The sequence below is a fragment of the Lonchura striata genome, chromosome 3 (genome assembly GCF_050655825.1).
Source record: "Lonchura striata isolate lonStrDom1 chromosome 3, ASM5065582v1, whole genome shotgun sequence".
Classification (NCBI taxonomy): Eukaryota; Metazoa; Chordata; class Aves; order Passeriformes; family Estrildidae; genus Lonchura; species Lonchura striata.
Window position 1 is genome coordinate 59,064,489 of NC_140705.1, and position 15,156 is coordinate 59,079,644.

Consider the following 15,156-nt stretch of genomic DNA (forward strand, 5'->3'; position numbering starts at 1 on the left):
GAATGCTACTAGTTATCACAAAATCCAGACTTTGTTTGGACTTTGTAGCAGGAATCCACTGCACAGCCCAACAAAGGCACCTTTTAGGCAGTTAAGGCCTATGGGCAGTTTGGACATCACAGGGAAGGAAAATGGTTAGACCTCAACACATCTTCTTCATTCGCATTCTCCAGGAGTTTGTCCAATGTGATCACATCCACTGGCAAGGGTGCAGTTCCAGAGGGATTCTGTCTCATTCCTTGCTAGGACAGAATTGTTCTTCTTTCCTGACAAAATATTTTGGGGCAAAATTGTACTGAATAAACAAGGGGAATCTGTTGCAGAGTTACAGGGTTTTCCCCCCCTTGATGGACATATACCAGGCACGTGATTATTAGACCAAATTGTTAGATATTATTCAAACACTTAAAAATTAACACCTGTGTGCTCAGTTTACTTTGTAACCCACTATTCTCTTTAAAAATCAGTTCATAATGGAGCATTGCTACATACTGCAACAATTTAGAGTTTTGACATGTGCAAGGGATTTAGGGCACTGCTGCTACAAAATAAATATGCACCAACTCTGCATATGCTGTTGTTTGGCTAGCAGAGTATTTGGCCCATCCTTCTCTAAAACAGGCTATTTTTAATACTAGCTTATACATTCAGGATATATTATAAAATTAAAATGTATTTGGAGGTGTGGTCAGTGTTCTGCTGAGCATGATTGCAACAGGTCTAGAAAATCTTCTGAATTCTGGAGTTTCCCTCCTCAAAAGGGCAAAGTAATACAAAGAAACAACTCAAAAATAGTCAATTTCTAATTGATTTTGATAAAAGGACAGCTGTGAAACTGTGCCATTGATTGATACAACTAGACTTACTATTCCAGTGTGTTGTGCCATTCTTTATTACCATAGGTTAAAAGTGTCACTTAGATTTTATGCACTGCAGCACTCACAAAAGGCCAAATTTGCTATATTAGTCAATCTGTTGGGGGTTTGTCGGTTTTTTGGGGGGGTGTTTTTTGTTTGTTTGAATGGTTTTCTTTGAACTGTGTTGATAAAAGGAAGTACTGAACCTTATTCTAAAATTTAATGACACTACTGTCTGTTGGGGTGTCTGTTCTCACAACCGTTGGTGCTTTTTGCCATGTTTCAGTGCTTTGGGAGGGATGCACTGTTTATTCCCTTGCAAGTTCTTAAGCTTTTTAGCAGTCAGTATGTTTTGTTTCATTTTGCCCACATGCAGCGTCCCAAAAAGCAGTGGCAACTCAGCATGAGCTTGTCAGGGGCAGAAGGTGAATTTGCGAACCACGTGAAGGCATGAAGGAGAAAATTACGGCATACAGATTCCTAATGATAAACACACCAAAAGCATCCTAAAATTATAAAGCAGTATGGTGCATTAAAGCTCTAATTTGCATTTTGGCTAAGGCGTAGCTGCATTTTTGGACTATCCCTTTAATTTGGTTCTTTTAATTACCTGCTGATGAGCTCCTGTGGTGGAAGCAGCAGGAGCTGTGCCTGCAGCAGTTTCCTGGCATAGTGGTTTTTATCAGACAGAGCAATGGGATTGCTAAGGTTACTTTGAAATCTGGGGTCTCCTGCTGTAAACCAGCAGACTGATACAAACAGGAATCTAATTAAAAAGTCAAAGATATTGAATAAAGCTCACAAATGCCATCTGTTCAGCTTTTCAACCTGAAATTACTCTGTGAATTGCAGTAACAAGTTTGATTGTTCCTACATTTTTGTAGTTGAATTTTGTTACAGCAGCCACCCATACAGGCAGAGTTGTGCAGGCTCTGTTAGTGTCAGTAACTGCTTGGCCTCTTGAAGTATTCCAGCAAAGTATGTTTGGGTGACAGTGCTGGATTAAAACTTAATCTCATGAGGAAAGCATTGATAACCTGCAAAGGCCTTGCACTGATTTACTAGCCTAGAGAATGCCTGGAAAGGGGCAGCACCCTTTCTGTAGACTTTTGCAACAAATTGTTCCCAGATTAGTGTAATTAAAGCAAGGCCTTGTTATTTATCTCCTTTGCTAAAGCAAGGCTTTTTTATTTATCTCCTTTGCAAGTGAAAGTGTTACTCATGTGGTTGGTTGAAGGAGAAAATGCCAAACAAGTTTGTAGACTAAGGAGGGAAAACATTCCACTAAGTTTGTGATAGAATGATTGGGAAGCAAAGCAATGAAAAGATGACCCACCAGTGTCTTGATGAAAACTATGGAATGGAGTAATCTTAAAAACTCTTTCAGTAATATATATGTTGTTACCAACAGCATGCATTCATCCTTTATACAAAAATGAAATAGAGACATTGCAGAAAGATACTTTGTGGCTATTTGGACAAGCTCCTGTGCCTGTTCATGTGTAGTATAAAAAAGAGAATGTTCAAAACAGTCTGAGGAAGCAGAAAAACAGTTTGTGTACTGATAGAAGTCTTGTGGCCTGCTGTTAAGACCTGTATCCAGGGAGCAATTTCTTATTGACAGACAACAGTGGATAAACTCAGTAATTTACTAAGAAACTGATTTCCTAATAAGATCAATCTGGTGTATGCATTTTTTGCAGTATTATATCATAATAAATATATAAGGCCCTAAAGGCTTCGAGGTAAGATCTGCAAAGCTATCTGTCTGAAGTTACTGTCTACCCTTATTTCCTAGCTGTACATTGCTTTCCCTGTTTCCCTGGTGTTCTCTGTCACAACCTTGTGCACCATGGCCTACATACGCCCGTGCACATCCGCAGCTGCTCTACACCGTCAGCAAGGATCACCAGCCTTACTAGAGATGGCACGAAGAAGTTAGGCATGCCTGACAAAGTTTAAGGATGCTAACCTCCATCACAGGGCAGCTCTCCCTGTTACGTGTGTTCAGTTTGACACCTCTGTGAGCTGGCACTGCTGACAGAGGGCTGGGTTGGAAGGATCAAAGTGTCACCTTTTCCCTGTGGAGCTGTTGGGACCGTGGTCCATGGTACCATGGAAGGGGGAACACTATTTCCCAGGGGGTGACACAGGGTGCTGACCTGTGACCCCACTGGCATAGTTAGCAGTGTGCCTGCTCTCACTCTGAAGCAGTGAGCTGTAGCTCAAGCATCATTCTGGAGAGCCCATCCTCCCCTGCTGTAACATGAGGTGACAGGGGCAAGGTGTGTGTTGGTAGTGCAGCTGATATACAGAGAGCATTACCTCAGGTTTTTCCTGGTCTGTATGGCCAGGCCTTCAGTAGAAACATTGGTGCTCTGTGTGTGAGCATGGGAGCAGAAGGACTATTTGTGTTTCTATTACTCTGAGAGGCATTTTACTGAGGTCACTGTTGGTCTGCATAGATGCTTGTTCTTCCACCTGAGCCTTGGCACTGTCATCAACAATCTGTGGACATCCTTGCTCGATGTTCTCACAGCTGTTGCTCTTTGGCTACTTAGAGATGTACATCCCTGATTGAGGATGCCCTCTCATTTGTGTGTCCTGGGAGATCTTACAGTGTGATCTACTGGTGTATTGCCTTCTACCCCGATATATCAGAGGTCTCTTTTTCTTACCTTAAATGATGAACATCAAATATTCCCTGCAATTGCCAGCTGCATTTGCATATAGAGTAGTTTCTTGAAAACCACGTTATACTTTCATATTGGAGAATGACATTTTAAAATCAATGACTGTGTAATACAGGATAATACTAAATAGGATAGCAAAATGATCTTGGAAATTGGAGATCCAGAAAAGAAAATCATGGGTAGTGGATGCTGAGAATCTTCACTTCAAAATTGAGTCAGTATTTCTCAGCATGCTTGTGCCTTGCAAAGCTTAGATGTCTTATTAAGAGATGTCTTATTAATGCTTAAGAGCATTGTGGATGGTATTAAAAAGAAATTTACAGGGAATCTCATTTCTCTAAAGGACAACATTTAAGAAAACATTGCCTTTTTATATTTGCTGTTGCAAGCAAGCTTGGTGCTTAATCCAGTGCAAATGTTACATGTATTTATGTGAACTGAAATTTTAATTACTGTTCTGCCTGCCTGTTGTTGGCATGGAAAAATAATTATTGGTTGAATTGAATAGAACAGGTGTACCAAATTTGGAGATTTTATGAACCTAGTTTAAAATACTTTTTATTTTTCAGAAAGGAAAATACAATGCATAATAATTCACTAGTACTGGAGTTCACTGCAATTCCTTGTAGTTATGCTATTCTGGTAGATATTCCTACAGTGTTGCAGAAGTTGTTTTTCAGGTGGCTGGGCCACTAAATGTTGCCTCAACTTATATTTTGAGGCTTTATGTGAAAGCTCTGCTCTTCATACATGGATACAGCTGCTGTTTAGGTTGCCCAGAGTGGGTAGTCTGTCTATAAATAACAATTGTCACTGGAGTCCAGTGTCTCATAAAAGATATTTGGCCTTTAGGTATGTTTCTTACGTTGGACTTATCGAGCCAGTTGATTTCCAGAAGTGCTGTTCCTTTGAAGCCACTGCAGCATATCTGAAGAGGTGACAATATAGTTACAAAACACCCTTTGACTTGGGACCAGAGCCAAATGGTGCCACCCACCCTCCTGCAGGATCCCTTGCACACTGATCACTGAGGAACTTACCTCAAACCTTAAAAAAACCCAACCAACCAAACAACACCAAGACCACCCCAGTTTTAGGAAGTGCAGTGCTCTTGGGTGAGTCACTGCAAAACTGAGTTTTTAATGCTGTGGATCTTTTTCTGCACTATTAAAATGCAACTGGCGCAAGAGCTGCTGCACTGTGTTTTGCTGGGCATGAAACAGTGGGAAGGGCAATGTCCAGAGCTTTGTCACAGGGAGGGATAAATCAACTACCTAGGCACTGAACCTTCAGCTTGTTGGCATAGCAGGGGGAGGGGCAGAAATTGCATGGTTGAAGACATCAGAAGGAGTGATTAAAGCAATCTTATTTATTGTTTTAGCTTTCTAATGCCAAGCCTTTTTTGTTTTCTTAGTTGGCACAATGGATGAAATTCTGTTGATGTTAGCAGGAAATTTGACATCAACTTTAATGGGACCAAGATTTCACCCACAGTGTTTCAAGGTAGTTTGAGTTTTAAGGTAGTTTGAGTTGAGTTAATGTAGCATTTGTGTATTTTTCAATTCCTTGATTTGTAGGCAATAGCCTAAGTATTAGGTATCTTTCTTCAGTTACCTTAAGAGAATAATATTTATTTTTGCAGTGGGAAGTTTCATGTAATTACATCAAATTTTGTACTGATTTTTCTCAAAACTTCTTAACTTCCTTTTTTTTTTTTTCTTTCAATGGTGTACAGGAAAGAGTGTTTTTACTGGCAGACTAATTTAAGAGACAAATTAATAGTATCTTGACTTAAGTTATACAGTCATAAAACATGTATTATTTATGAATAATGAAAAATTTGGAGGAAAACATGTCTGAATAAAAAAAGTGTTATGGAATGATATGGATGTTCTCCTGATTGCAGTCTTGAAACAGTTCTGCTAATTCCTTTAGTGGATAAGAAAAAGAATTACAAGAAATGATTACATTTAAAGTCAGTGTAATCTGCTTGTGTAGACCCCTGTGTATTCAAATTAGCGTAGAATAGTTCTGCTCAATTTTCCATAGAAAATAATGTTCTATGGATGCCTCATAGATTCTTAGCCTATGACACCAATGTCAGATGTTTTTTAATATATTGTATGTGACTTTCATATATATAATTTTGTATTAAAAGGCTGTATCATTAAGGGTAGGTGGGAATAGTAGAATATTGAATAATAATGAAATAGTGTGCTGAGATATTTCTTCATGTTCTGGTTATTTTTAACTGGTAAAATTTACTTGGATGGAAAGCAGTTTTCTATACTGTGCATTCAGTTAAACCCTCATGAGGTATGTCCTAGCATTCCCTTAATAAAATTCATGTTAAAATGTTATTGGGTTCATCTGGTTTCCAGGATGTGGTCTTCTGTTGCATATTGGCAAACCTGACTGAAACACAATTATTTGTTTGCATCTGTTGATATTTTTCTGTAACCTGAATTAATAAGTGCTGTTGAGAACAGGAACTGAATTTTTACTCTATCCATTACCTGACACAGTTGGAGCTTGTGGGAAGGGAACAGATGCTTTTGAGCCTTAGCAGAATAACACATGCTAACAGGATGTTATGTGAATTGTGCTAGGGTTAGTTCATAGAATCACAGAATGATGGAAGTGTTTTGGTTGAAAGAGACCTTTAGATATCACCCTTAAAACTCTGCAATGATCAGGGACATCCTCAACTAGAGCAAATTGCTCAGAGCTCTGCCCAAGCCTGGCCTTGAATGTTGCCAGGGATGGGGGCATCTACCACCTCTCTGGACAATCCAGTGTTTCCCCACACTCATATAGAAAATTTCCTCCTTATATCTAGCCTGAATCTGTCCTTTAGGTTAGAACAAATAGCCCTTGTACTGTCAGTGCAGGACCTGCTAAAGTCTGTTTTCATTCTTCATATAAGCCTCCGATCATGGGGGAGGAAGAAGAGAAAACTTTGGCATGAGGCTCACTGCAACTTTGCCTCCATATGACCTTTTCCCCAGCCATTACGTGAGCCTTCACCACATATTAATCTTCAGTTTTCTTGTTTTCACAGCCGTTGCAGGCCTCCCCCATCTGTCCATACCTACCGTAGATGAACCATGGCAGGACTGAGCAGCTAGTACCCAATAAAGCATATTTCCAGGTCGCAAATAACCAACTATTCCATACCTTGTTGCCTCATTCATCCTTTTCTCCTCTTGGGACCCAGAAGCCTGGGAAGAGGGAAACCTTTTTGGTGCTTGTTCATTCCTTGCGTCAGCAGCATCTGGGTTGTTTCAGGAGCTCAGCAGATTGCCGTCCTAGAGCTTAGGAAATGATTGTAAGATGTCTGTGTTGGTTTATTTCCTGTGTGTCATTTCCTGTGATATTTCTACAGAATAGCCCTTTCTGTTGCACAAACATAAATCACCTGTGCCATAATGATTCCATAGAAAATGGAGCAGTGTGTTGCCCACGCAGTGAGGCTGTAGTGCTGTCTACTAATGCTATTAAATATACTTTATATAGTGGTAGATTTCTGGAAAATCAAGAGTGAGATCCTGTGGGAGTAACAGAATAAGAAATTTATGGACATTTGTGTTTTATTTTGTGATAACTCTATGTGCATTTCTGTCTTTTGAAACGCTTTTGGAACAAGTTGAATTTTTAGCTAACGTATGTATTTTCTAGCTTTTACATGCTGTCATTTCTTTACTGTTGCCTTTGTCCTCACCAGGATATTTTTTCATTTCTTCTTAATATAATGTGAAATTAGATCAAAGTATTAGCAAAAAGCACACGATTGGCTGTATACCCAGTATCTCAGACTCCTCAGTATTTATCCAGACTATATATAGCTGATTGATTAAAGTGGTTTCAGGTTTTGTGCAAGTCAAGAAGCTATTTATGTGTGTTGGAATAAAAGCCATAGTGTTGAACAAAGTTTTGATTATTCCCAGAAGTTGGATATAAAAAGGTATTTGATTTCCAAGACTTCTGTAGAATCAGTAAAGAAAGATGTATAGTAAATCCAGGAGATGAAGGGTGGGTTTCCTAAGTTCCTTGGACTTCATGGGGAAAAACAGAGAGAATGACAATATTTTAAAAATTAATATATTGTGAGGCCAGAAGTGATCACTGTGATAGTCTAGTTTGATTTCCTGAATAATACAGATTGTATGACCAATTTTTTTTCTTTCTAAAGAAAATTAGTTGAGTATTTTTGTTAAAAAAAAAATACTTCAGTCCTTTATAGGCTGCTTCATGATTGCTGTATTTCTGCAATTCCCCCCAAACCTTGTTTCTGCTGCTGTTGGTCAGTGCTGGAGGCTGGCTCTCCTAACGGGACCAGTGTGTCCCCTTCCAAGTTCACAAGCAGAATATGATGAAATAAGCAATATATGGTACTTTACCAGCTTCTGCTTTTCTGCATGTGTTTTGACAGACAATGTACCCCTTGAAATCCTTTCCTGCTGAAATAATTATGCAGCCTATAAGAGAAGATGCAGCAATAGTGCTTAGAGGAGCTGAGCCCTATCACCACCTTGGCCATCATTCTACCTGGAGAAGCTCTCTTGTCCATGCACTCATCTCTCTTCTCTTTGTCTTTCCCCCTGCCTTTGACTGGGAATAACCATACCAGCACAGCAATTCTGGGATTGTAAATGAAAATTCCCATTTGTTATGATAATATACCCTATGTGATTGTTTGGATGTACTTTGCCAGGCAGTAGCAGGTGGCATTCTGCAGTATATAGCCTGATTTTTTTAACTAGTTACCATAGCAGGAAACTGTACTAATTTCCCTAGACAAAGCCTTGGCATCTCTGAACACTGTGAGTGGGGATCAGCAATAAATTGATCTGGGTCAGCACTCATCCGCTGCTTTTTTTTGTTCTTCCTCCCTCTGACTCTGAAGAAGATTTGCCCTCCTGGGAGAGAGATGCCAGTCTGATTGTATTGCTGAGTGTTGCCTCCTGCAACAAATGGTTGGGGTTATTAGCAGTCCTGGAGAGCCATTTCACTGGTTAAAATGTTGTGAAATTTTAATACCGAGGCTTTATAACTGAAAGGATTTGGAAACCTTAGTTACAGAGTCACTGCTTCTGTCTAGACTGTGGAAAGAAAAGAGTGAGTGTTGAAGTGGTAGCTTAGTTTTTGGCAAGAAGTAACAAAATGTCCCAAGAAAACTGTATTTGTCATGAAGATCAATTCATATATAAATGCACAACTGTACTGTCAGCTAGTGGATGTTCATTCCAAACACTTCTATGAGGAGTGTATGGAAAATTTATACTATGGATTTTCCCAAAATGTAGTCTAGATCTGAGAAGGCTATTTAAAAGCAAATACAATATTAAAAAGTTTCAAAGCCATTAGTTTTAAACTGTGCATTATTTATATGGAAAATATTGCTTTTGCCTACTTCATGTAAAAATTAATCCAACCTGCTGACACGTGGTACAATAATTTTTTGTTTCAATTTGGCACAGAGTGTTACTGGAGGCTTTTAGCACCATTGTAAGGGATAATGAGGTCATTTTCCTCCCTCATTGCAATTTTTTGCTATTTTGTCTGTATATGTAACCTTCTTAAGGTAGCTTGGCCTTAGCTGTCCTTATGGTTAGAAAGCTTTCCATGACATCTATAAGAAAGTTTTCTCAGTGAAAATCAAGCTGATTTATTTCTCATGTATTCTTGATGAGGCTGGCCAACAGCTGATCCAAAATCTTTATACAAGCCTTTTATATACTGAAAGAATATTCTGCATTCCATTTTTGCTCTCTTTTTCCAAAGAAGTTTGTCCTTCCTATTTTTATTTCCTCAAAGTGTCTTATGTGTTTTTAACTTACTGGACAAATGAATTCTGTAAAAGTTCTAACAATATTGATGAAATAATTATTGTATTTGAGCATTCTAACAAATGAAAGAATATGTTTAAAAATTGCCGACTCATACTGTTCAGTGGCTGTGCTTCTTTAGTTGTAGTGTCATTCCTACTTTCCTCAAGTGTTCCTGAAAAAAAATACAAAAATGAAAAAAACCTAACACAAAAGTTATGATTTGCATGAGAAGAAATGTAAAGTAATTGCTGCTTATTTAAGGAAACTGTTTGATCCACTCTCAAATCTCATTTTTTTTTCCATACCTGCTGTCATCATTATGTTTTATTCTGTGACTTATTTGTAAGGCATGCCTTTCAGCCAAATAGAAAAATGTGGACTTTGTTTTGCTTCACAGTTGCACCAATGTGAAAAATACAGGATGGAGCTGTTGTTTTTCTGGTAAAGATCAAGAATGTGCCACATGTTCAGAGGACCTTATCACCTAAAATCAGCAACTTAATGTGTAAATACAGAGTGGGGATATTGTTGGCTAAAGAAAGGAAGATGGTGAATGAATGAAGTTACAAGAAGTTGTAATGCATTCTCTGTTTAATTGGATGCTGGGGCTTACATTTCTGTACCAGACTTCTACAAATCAAATCTCCCGCCTTGCACTTTTGAGGAGGAGAGTGTGGCTTTAGGAGGCTGTGCTGCTGTAGAGTTTCCACATGAAAATGCATTCAGAGGTTTTTGGATAAGATAATAAAGAGGAGCGTTTGGAGACGGGCTGTGTAGTATTGGGTGTGTCTGGGAGCAGCAGTGGTCCCGGGTGGGGTTCCCGTTGGAGCTGCAGCCGGTGCCAGGGCCTGCCTGGGTCACCAGATAGCAGCCAGGAGCCATTAGAGCATCTGCAGGAAGGGGGTTCCCTCGCAGCTTTTCCCCTCTGGTGCTGGCATCTGCTGGAGCACCTGTTGGAGGAGCTGGGCTGGTGGGAAGATAGCTCTCTTTGGAAAGTGTTGTGTCCAAATACTCAGAGTTGTCTTTTGAGTGAGCTACTCATAATGTCTTTAGAAAGGCTATGACCTTCTCCCAAGTTCAAATCTTTGAAATGTTTGCAGAAGGGTCTGATGCAAAGAGGACAGGCAGCACCTTGCTCTGCTCTCCTGTATGACACAGTTGCATGATGGTTTGCATCATCTCCAGAGTTCCTCTGCTCTTCTCAGCTAGTGGTTAGGACATGTTTATACTCTTGATTTTCAAGGTGACAAACACCCATCAACTTGGGTGTCTTGAGTGCATTTAGCCTAGGAGACTTTCTAAAGCAGGGAGGCAGCTAGCTACAAATGACTTAGTTGTAGGGGAAAACTGACATTGACTTATTGTCTGATTTCAGAGCATCAGTGCTCCATAATAACTAGTTTATATTAATGCTGCTTTTTGTTTTCTTTAATAAACTGTTAGAGTGGAAGAAAACCTAGCTGTTCAAAGGCTGCTCCAAGATAGTCTTGACGCCATGGCACAAGTGGAATAAAGAAATGGAACAGAAGTCGAAGTTCCACTAGTGGGGATGGGCAGAGGAACTTGGCAGTCCAAGGATGTGAGTGGGAGAAAGCAGGATAAACCTGCAGGATGGCATCACAGCCATCTGTCTGTCTCCTAGGCATGGACCCAGGACATCCTCAGCTCTCCTTGTACAGGAGATTGGTAGCAGGCAGCTATAGCAGACAACATTGTACATCTCCTAAGGGCCAGGTCACACAGACTGTGAGAGTGATGCAGTGAAATAAGGGAGTGGGTGGAGTGAGGCAGGTGTGATGGCTGGGCACGTGCGACAGAGCAGCTCCCCTTTGACAGAATCTGACCCCATGTGCAGCTCATGTTCCTGAGCATCCAGCTTCAAAATATAGTCCCTGCAGTAGAAAACCACTCCAGATGAAGCAAGTGGGGCATGACCTGACCTGCCTCTTGTGGAGAACTGGATGGATTTTGGGGACTTGTTATTGGGCTGCAGTCAGGGTGGGAACAGGTAGCTGGGGAGTGGAGTGTATAGCAGTAGTTGTGTAGCACTTAAAATTTGTGATGTTGGTGTGAGAATAATGGAAGATAGGAAGAAGAGAAGTGATGAAAAAAAATAGCTAGAAAAAGAATATGGGAAGCACAGGAAAGAAAATAAACATACAGTGTAACTTAGGTTTTGTAATTACTTGGTTAAAAAAAGGTAACCGAGATTTGTCTCTGAATGAGAGACAGTTCTTATGTGTAATTTGTACAGCTTGATGGCACCCCCTCGTTGCTCAGGTTGTAAAATACCTACCTGAATTGCTGCACTAGGTTATGTCCATGAGGTATAGAAGCTATTTGATTTTTCAATTAGGCTTTTTCTTACAGAAAGGTAGCTTTTGTGTAGTAATGCCAGTATACAGATGTTTCTTATCTTCTTGGAAAAGGAAGTAGCAAACTTATTTCAAGGCAGACAGGATGCACTTATCTGGTGCTGTCATTTTTTCAATTACTGCAAGATGTACAACTTGTCACTAAAGGGGAAAGGCTTATTTTCAGAAAAAAAGTAGCAGTTGAAAATGTCAATTAGTTATTTGAATTAAAAACCAACAAACCTGAAACAACCACGTAGAATAGATTGTATCTTGTATTTTCATGGCAAGAGAGGCGGCATGTGTATGTTCTGATTGCAGGAAGAGAGCAGTTAATATGGGCAGCCTGCTGTCTCTGACATTTGCTGAAAAGGGGGTGAATTGGTCTCTGAAATGCCTGGGTCCTTCCACTAATGGCAGGAACTTGGTTAATTTACTAAGTTAGCTCTGATTATAGAATGTGAATCCCACCCTCTTCTTGCCTGTTGCTGTAGGTGCCCAGCACACAAGAGCCATCTGGTGGGTGTCCAGGCAGCAATTTTGCAAGGTTTGGATTGTGTGGCAGAGCTGCTGTGTCTTGAGTAGGAGTGAATACTGGCTCTTGTGCACTATTTAGTTGCTGAACAGATGGAGTTAAAATGGCATCTCAGGCTGACTTCTCCATGGTTGTTTATGGCTTGTAGTGGTTTCAGGAAACGCTGCACTACTAATGTTGCTGAAATTCTTGGGTAATGCCATTTCCGCCACTTCAGGAACCATTGTTCTGGTGTGCGAAGGGCTACAAAGCATTTTTCTGATGCAGGAACAGCACAGAAATGGTGCTTAGATGTAGTGGATTTGGTTTTTTTTTTTTAAGCTTTAGTTTCTTACAATTTTTTGCTTTGAGATCTATCACTCTGTACTTGTTACAGGGCTTAACCAGTAGAGTTTAATCAAAGCTTTTGGTTAACAAAGATCTTTTTTTCTTTAAGAAGTTTGAAAATTACCAAGGCATCATCTTCCAATGGGTTGTTTTTATAGACTGCAGCAGCTTGTTGATGTGTTAGCAGCAAATATAAGTCTGCACATAGTATCAAGAACAGATCCAGAAGGTTCATACATTTGTGGTGGACTCAGAAGAGGAAATCTATCCCTTTTTAAATTGCAGAAAACTCATCTAGTATTACTATGCACTGCCTTCCTGCAAGTTATTCTCAGTAGCAATACAATTATCAACAAAGTGATAGCAAAAACCTCCCCCCAGCATTCCTGTGAAGTTGTGAATCACACTTCTGCTGAGATGCCTCTTGATAGACTGCATGAACTATTGTAGTTAGAGATATTTAAGATGAATTATAGTATGAATGTGAGCACAGTGTGAATTATGAGTTGTATTTGATTTGCCAAATATGTTATGTCTAGTGAACTAATGCTGTCACAGAGAAGGGCTTACCTGTTATATTTACAAGAGATGGTCTTGTCCAGTTATCTGGCTGGATTTGCCAGACCTGCTTGTTAATCAAACTGTTTTAACAACTCCTCCCAGGCAGATTAAGTAATATTCTTTTAATTTGATGTTGGAGAAGGTTAATGTAATCAAAGATGCAAAACATAGGTATTGAATCTGATATTTGAAGGCAGGATTTTTAGCAAGTCATTATTATTTCATTTGTGCTTACCACTTTTGTAAGTATGGTTTCTCAAATCTAAGTCCTTTAAAGTGAAATTAATCTAAACCCAGAGCCCAGGTGGTTGTTGTAGGATAGTGATGTTTTCTCATTTGCCTGCCCAGAAGTGGCTGTGTGCAAGGCAGCCTCCACTGCCTGCTGCCGCTGCATATTTGAGCAGACATGCGGGAACTGCATGTTTCTTCTGAATTGTTTGGAAACTGACAGGGACATCATGACTCTGAACAGATGACATGGCTTTATAATTTACTTCTGTGAAATACTGATTAAAGTGGTAGCTTTAACTGTTGCAGGATGTGTCTGTCTTCCTCCCAACCTCCCAAGATCCTACAGCAGGATTAAATGATGTATTATGATGCTCAGAGGCCCAGTATTTGGTTTATGAGCTAGTGAGTTTTCAGCTCTTGTTTTTCACAGACTGTCTGGTTTATAGGGCAGTTCCCAGGATGTTTTTGTGCAGCTTGGATAGAAGCCTGTGTGGGCTGCTGGGCTACCCCCATGGTTCAAGAAGTGTTGGAGGGGTAATGAGGTGTAGAGGAGAAATCCTGGCCTCAGAGTGGTCTGATAGTCTTCTCCCTTGCATTTTGCTGCAGTCAGGAGTTGGACATCTGCTACTGTGGCCATGTTGGTTCTAGGCCCAGCCTGGAGAGGTCTTCACTGTGCCAGCAACTTCTGTTTTCCTTTCCAAAAGCCAGCTCTTCGGTTCAGGTATTTGTGCACTTCTGGCTGTGGCTGTACCCGATGTTCAGCTGGTGACCATCCTTGGCCTGGAGGTTGCTGCCTGTTCCTCGAATTGTCCTGGCTCCTGGCCACTGGGAACCATGGTCCTCGTGCTGTGGGAGGACTGCAGAGGAACAGAGAGGAGGAGGGGCAGGGAACAGAATGAAGCATCTTTGTTTAGACATCTAAGTTTCAATGGAAATTGGACTTGAACATTGTTGCAGACATAATTAAGGGATGAACAAAAAGTTCAGTTTTATTAATGGCATAGCTTGTGATGCTGCCAGAGGTGGACAGGGACTCTTGTTGCCAAAGCGAACACATAGCAGGAGCTCAGCTGAGTGGTCCCAGGGGGGCAGCAGGTGAGTGCTGTGCCAGTCACAGGGATTGGTGCCACCAAGGGCATGAGGTTCAGCTGACTGTGTGTCTCAGCTGGCTCCCAGGTCACACTTGCAAGTCTCTTTCCTCTTTCTTAATTTCCTCTGTCTCCTCATTGGTTCTTACTCTCTTTCTCAAGTATCTGGGCACAGGTGTTAGTTTTAGTGATTGGTCTTTCTTTGTGCAGACAATGGGCAAGATGGTGTTGCCCTTTCTGTGGACTGACTCAAAAGTCAGGTTCAGGCAGTGTGTTCTTCTAGTCCTGCTTAGGGGGAAAAAAAACCTCAATCTGTTCTTAGTACCTTTTGATTAGGAAATGCCACCACCTTCACTGCTCAGCATAAGGCTTGACTGGTGAGCAGTGTCCCTACACCAATTGGGGAAAATGGCAATTCTGCCACAGCACAGAATATGCTGTTTTCTTTCATCTATTATTTGTACTTCACAGGTCTTTCTCCTGTTCTGCACCATGCTGTTTTGTTGTCTTGCTTTCTTCTGACTTAGTCAAATGTTTATGTGTAAGACTTGATTAGCTAAAGCACTCAGGCAAAATTAACTGAAGTAGAGCTTGCCTTTTCCAATGGCAAGACAAATCATGAAGCAGTTTGAGTGGATCCAGTGTTTATCTTGCTCACAAGTGAAGGGTTAGATTAATA

At 40.4% G+C, this 15,156-nt stretch overlaps 1 protein-coding gene across 4 annotated transcripts in view; it reads left to right on the forward strand.

Annotated features, from left to right (window-relative positions):
- TIAM2 (TIAM Rac1 associated GEF 2) overlaps nt 1-15,156 on the forward strand; it is a 133,967-nt gene that overhangs the window by 993 nt on the left and 117,818 nt on the right. The window lies entirely within an intron of this gene.